The sequence below is a fragment of the Pteropus vampyrus genome, unplaced genomic scaffold (genome assembly GCF_000151845.1).
Source record: "Pteropus vampyrus isolate Shadow unplaced genomic scaffold, Pvam_2.0 Scaffold4, whole genome shotgun sequence".
NCBI lineage: Eukaryota > Metazoa > Chordata > Mammalia > Chiroptera > Pteropodidae > Pteropus > Pteropus vampyrus.
Window position 1 is genome coordinate 9,312,569 of NW_011888785.1, and position 6,252 is coordinate 9,318,820.

Consider the following 6,252-nt stretch of genomic DNA (forward strand, 5'->3'; position numbering starts at 1 on the left):
ACCTATTAGGCAAGTTTAGGTTACAATGCTGATATTTCTTAAGAGTAAAGAATTTGGCTGGGAGTTTTTCTCATTTACAATACAAAATTATGAATGAACGTGAAAAGCCGGAAAATAGCAATAACTTATTTGTATGCAGGAGTATTCACACAAAAGTGTTCTACTAAATCCAAAGAAACATGTCTTGACTCAGCATTCCTTTGGCAACATTCCAAGGATATACATGACCACTCCAATGCCACACTTCAAGAGGAGAATAGTGACAGCAAGAAGTCCAAAGTGCAAAGGGAGAATGGTCTTACATGATTTTGACTAAATATTTTATTATCATTTGTTTTCTACCTTTGAAATCTTACAAATACATATAATCATGTAATCGCATCGACAGGGGCCTCCTGGGGCCTTGGGAAGAGTTCATATAACTGAGGAGTCCTGGTATTTAAAATGTATATTTTCATAGTAATTCTATCTATGTCTAAATATTTATAATGTTCTCTATTAGTTTTGCTGTTTGTACTCTAATAAAAACTTTACCAATAATTTGTTTAAATATTTTTTATTATACATGAAAAATACCTTTGCAAGAAAAAAATAATTATTTAGTTTTTTATTGTTTATAGTACTCAAGAGTATAACTTCCGACGTGCATAGAGTATAAAATGAGCATTTTCTTTCTTCCAAACTCCATAGTAGGTCTTGTGCAGTTTGTATCCAATGAGCATGCAATAAATATTGACAGAATAACTAAATGGAAAAAAGTAACTGGAAAGAAATTTTCTAAAAAACTTCTGTAACATCCATAACAAGCTCTGGTTTATAATAGATTTTCTGCTTTTATTGAACTCATTGGTTTCATTTGCCCAGTGTACATTTAGAGAACAATATTCAGAATTGCTTTTGTAACTTTCTGAATGCTACCTCCCATTTTTAAAAATGAATTGGAAAAACTCTTGTTTGTTTGGATGATTCACTCTCTCTCTCTCTTTTTTAATCTTACCTAAAGCTAAGCATAGTTGAAGAAAATGGTTTTTATTCTTTAGAGAAATGTTTTACCATATTTTAAACCTTCCATTTATGAAATTGAATAAAAACCTATTAGGCAAGTTTAGGTTACAATGCTGATATTTCTTAAGAGTAAAGAATTTGGCTGGGAGTTTTTCTCATTTACAATACAAAATTATGAATAAAAGTGAATTGCAGGAAAATTAGCAAAACATCTTTTTGTGGAAGAGTATACACAAAATATTCTAAGTCCACAAGAAACCCTGTGTCTCATAATTCTGTGGTCTAGAATTTTGAAATTGATGCAGCAGAGTGGTGCAGCAGGAGCGTGCTGGGCCCATGGATTTCTGAAATTAAAGCTTTTGGAGGGTTAGTTCATTCTGAGGACTGTAACGAAAAATTAGTTCCATGATTCTCTCCTAGCTTCTGGTAGCTTCAGGTGCTTCTTGATTTACATAAAAATTATATTGGATTAGGGCCCATAGTAATGGCCTCAATTTTATCATATGCAAACAACTATTTCCAATTAAGGTCATATTTATAGGTGTTAGGTAGTAAGTCAGGCATGAGTGACAGGAACCAAAGCCCAGCTCTGAAACCATTGAAACCTCCCTCAAAGACCTTCCTTAAGGACCTCCCAGAAACATCTCCCTTATAGGGTTATAAATTACCCCAGATCCCAGAGCACAAAGGCCATAAAAGCTACTGGCTAAACCAGCTACAAACTCATGCGCAGAAAGTACTGCCCATAACTTCAGCCTCATTATACCATTGTTATAATACCATGACTATGCCCGGAAGTTTGTGAATCTAATTATAACAGAATGAATTCTGGGTAAGCACATGCGCAGTAGGCAAAGTATTATATAGCAGCCAATTGTCAGTCAAGGTAACCTCACATATGGATCATCTAGGACCTCCAATCACAGCCCAAATATAAATAGACCTTCCCACTTCTGGATTATGTTACAGCTTTCTTCTCTGAAAACCTGCTTCTCCCTTGGGGCATACTCTCTTATCTTTTCACCTCCCAAACTCCACAGGGCTGCAGCCTTCCATAGCACAGCTCCTCTCCCTCTAAAATGTAATTTCAATAAATCTTCTAAATCTCACTGGCCTGTGATTCTTTGCTGAGTCAGTGGGAAGAACCAGGGACACCACCCTTACCCCCATGCTGCTGGGGCAACGCCAAATTTCACATCACTCCAGAGGTAACAAGGTGGTTTTGTTATTCAAACTAAGCCCCTTTCCACCACTTCTGAGTTTATGTTAGTAAGGTGACTTTTGGAAAGCATCTAAGGATAGAAGTTGTTTTCCAGAGGAGCCAACCAAAACTAGGGTGTTAGAACTTTCAGTCCCACTACCTGATATCTTGGGAGGGGAGAGGAGCTAGAGGTTGAACAAATCACTAGTGGGCAATTACTTAATTAATCATGTCTGTGCAATGAGGCTGTCATGAAAAAAAAAAAAATAGAGTAAGGTTGGAGAGCTTTCAGGGTGAGGAACAAGAATGCTGGGCCCTTTGTTTGGGACCTAGCCTTACGTGTCTCTTCACCTGGCTGTTGATCTGTATCCTTTAACATCTTTTGGAATAAATTGGTGATCTAGTGAGTAAATGGGTTTCCTGAGTTCTGTGAGCAGTTCCAGCAAATAGAGTGAACCCAAGGAGGGGTTTGCAGGAACCTCTGTTTCGTAGCCATCCAGCTGCTGAGATGCACAGGTAACAACCTGGGCTCGAAACAGGCTTTTGAAGTAGAAGATGGTCTCGTGGGACTGATCCCTTTACATCTGATGCTACTCCTGGGTAGATAGTGTCAGAATTTAGTTAAATTATGGACATCTTCCTGGTGTCTGAGAACTGCGCATTGGTGTGGGGAAGTCTAGATGCATGCATGCACGCGCGCGCGCACACACACACACACACACACACATTCTTGTATTAGTTATTCCTAAAATATGTATTTATCATCAATCCATTACTTAAAAAAATTTTTGATTTTATTTTTCTTAATAAAAAAACTATAATTCCTTAGAAAGAACTAAAGACCTTTAGAATTAGACACATATCTGATTTTTGGCGCTAGTTTCCATAAGTCTTCCACTACCAGAATAAATGAGCAATTAATATAATTCCTCAGGACTTTAGACATGGTTTCCTGAACATGATATATCTACTTTAAATCTATTGTTATCAGAACTCAGACATGCCCATCGAGTGCTATGATCAAAGAGAGCCTCATCATCAGTCTGGACTGTGTGGTAGCATTTAAATATATCACATTTACTGCCTAGTTGACATGTCTAAAGCAACTCCATTGTGTTAGTTTGTCTGAGTTTCTGGCCTCAACCACACCCTGTGCTCAGAACCAGCCCTCACCCGTGAAAGTCTCGAAAGTTAAAATAACCCCATCTCTTGTGGTGAATCTCCCATTGGAGTGTCTTTAGTGGCATTTTATGAACTCTTACATCGATGAGGTTCATCTCAAGCATCAGAGATGTTTCAAACAGGGAATCACATTGTTAGCTGAGTGTTCTTGTTTTTCTGAAAATTGAGTCACTCCTTCCTCTTAAAGTTTCATGTGTAGTAAAAGTCAACCACTGGTCATTATCTGTTTTTTTAACCAGTTGCATTTGTCAAGTCATTTTGATCAATGCATTTTCTTTTAATTTTAATTCTAAGGATTGTCTCCTATTTCCTCCTCACTTGCAGGTGAAGAGATCCCCTGGGTGTAATATTTCTCTTTTTAGTTATTTGTATTTCTTTGTCTCCACTTGTTTCTCATTAGTTTAAGGGGATTTGAAAAGCATAAGAAAGCACTACGTATTTTCTGTCAGTAACGAGATTTAACATTTTTCCCTAATGGATCAGTGAACATTTGAACATCTCATTTCTATCTAACTTAACCCAGTCTACCTGTTGTCATTGGGACCTAATGCCTTTAAACCTATATTTCTATAAAGACATGTAAGGAACAAGTAGAATCAAGGAAAAGAGGATGGTGAAAAATAGCCATGACATAGGAAATTCATTTTATGAGAAATATCCATATTGGATTTGCTTTATTAAATAAAATTAATAATTTGTATAACTATAATAATATTGATTAATTTTCTAACACATTTGACATATATCTTAATTTTTCCTATATTCAATGTATCATTATTAACATTCAAAACTATCAGCAAATTAAAGAACAAGCCCTTTTCCAAGTCATTTTACAAACAAAGTTACATGCATATGGCAGTATGCTTAATTGTTTCAATTCCATTAAAATTAATTTTTTAAAAACAATCCCTCAGGCTCCATCCTAGTATATAGGCACTCAGCCTGACACAGTCTCTCTAAATTTGGATACAAATCAGCAAATTTTAAAAATTAGGAAGCGATAATTTGGTTTTATATAGTTCAAGACATTTGTATGTGTGTGTATCTCAAGCAAAAAATAAAACAGCTGAGCTTAAAATTTGGCAGGCATGCAGTCTTTAATCTAGAACATTTACTATATTTGAGATATAAATTAAATTTCTTGCATCTGGATACGGTTCCCAGAGAAGTTGGGATGGACTCCTAATGCAACGTCTCTGGGAACAAATGAATTCCCCAACCAACTAAATCAGCCAAATGACTTTTTTCATAGATTAATCTTTGTTAATAAGACAAAACAAGCATTTTACAAGTGTAGTATATTATTTTTCCTATATGGTTTTTCCTTTTTTGCTTACATAGCACTTGCATAAGCATTAAAGTTCTTACAGAAAAAGCTTTATTTTATTTTTAAAATGATCTACTGGTATATGCACAATGGAAAATCTCAGCATCCACTCTAGAACCTAAGACACCCACATATTTCTCTGAAAGATAACATTAATTAGTTTATAAGGATGGGCTAGAAGGAGGAGCAGGTGAAGTATGGTAAGCAAGTTCAAGCCCAGTGTTCCACGATCGAGCTGAAAGGCAACAACATCTCCTACATATCTCTGGAATTGGAATGAAATTTACTTTTCAAAACATTCGACAAGTAATTGTGTGTGCATTCAATTACACAATAGGGCTATCAACACTGTTAAAAAAGTAGCCTGGGAATATAAAAGTATAAAAAGATATCAGTAAGATACTATTTTCTCCCAATTAGATTCACAATTAAAAATAAAATACTTTGTAAAGAAGTATCCAGATAAATGGCTGCATTTAAGCAGTGATTGTGGAATTATAAATAGTCATCTTGTTGGGTAATTTGATAAATAAAACATATTAGACTATAGTTAGAACTATAATGATTCTAATATGAATCCAGTTATAGTAATACATCATAGTAAAATAATTATAAATATGATCAATAATAGCACTGCACCTTGGAGGGCATATATATGATGCAGAAAAATAGCAAACAATCTAAAAGTAAATCTAAAAGTAAAAGTAAAACTATATGGGGTTGATTCAGAAAGTCATAAAATTACATAATAAATGACCTTTACAACATGGAAAACATAAATTTTTCCAAACTTTTTTAGCACTTGTATTTTTCCCCAAAATAAGATTAAATATAGTGCTCAATTCTCTCACCAAGGAGTAAGGCAGCCAAGTATGCTACTTAGTTTTTACTACCATAAATAGTATCCCATGCAGTACTCTTTGCAACCTAGAGTTGCCCTGGAACTCTTTTAAAGAATCACTGTTACAGAACACTATTTAATAAGTTTCAATGTTTGTTTAAAATGTATGCCTCAGTAACAAATAAAACACAAGTCACAAAAGACATAAACATAAATATTTACAGAAAAAAGACTGAATACATATGCTAAAAACATAATAGTAATTATCCTTTAAAGCTGACTTTTATTTTTCTCTCTGCAAGTATTTACATTCAATTTTTTCTTGTCTACAGCCATGCCACCCTGAACTCGCCTGATCCTGTCTGATCTCAGAAGCTAAGCAGGGTTGGGCCTGGTTAGTACTTGAATGAGAGACCACCTAGGAATACCAGGTGCTGTAGGTGTAAAAAAATAAAACAATTTTTCTCAGGTGTCACTTTCTCTGGTAGGCCTTACCAAACACGCATATTTAAATTTAAACAAAGTCAATATTTCTAAACTCTTTTAATCTGCTTTACTTTCTTATTATTCCCATAACACTTAGTAGATTTTATTTTAACCATATTATTTGCTTATTTTATTTATTATTTATTGTTTTTCTCCAACTTCGTAGAATGTAAACCGCATAAGGGAAGATATGTGTTCTGTTCACTGATA

The 6,252-nt window shown here is 34.7% G+C and overlaps 1 pseudogene; it reads left to right on the top strand.

Annotated features, from left to right (window-relative positions):
• The first annotated feature begins 5,880 nt into the window (after positions 1-5,880).
• LOC111743218 lies at positions 5,881-5,999 on the top strand (annotated as a pseudogene).
• Positions 6,000-6,252: the final 253 nt, after the last annotated feature.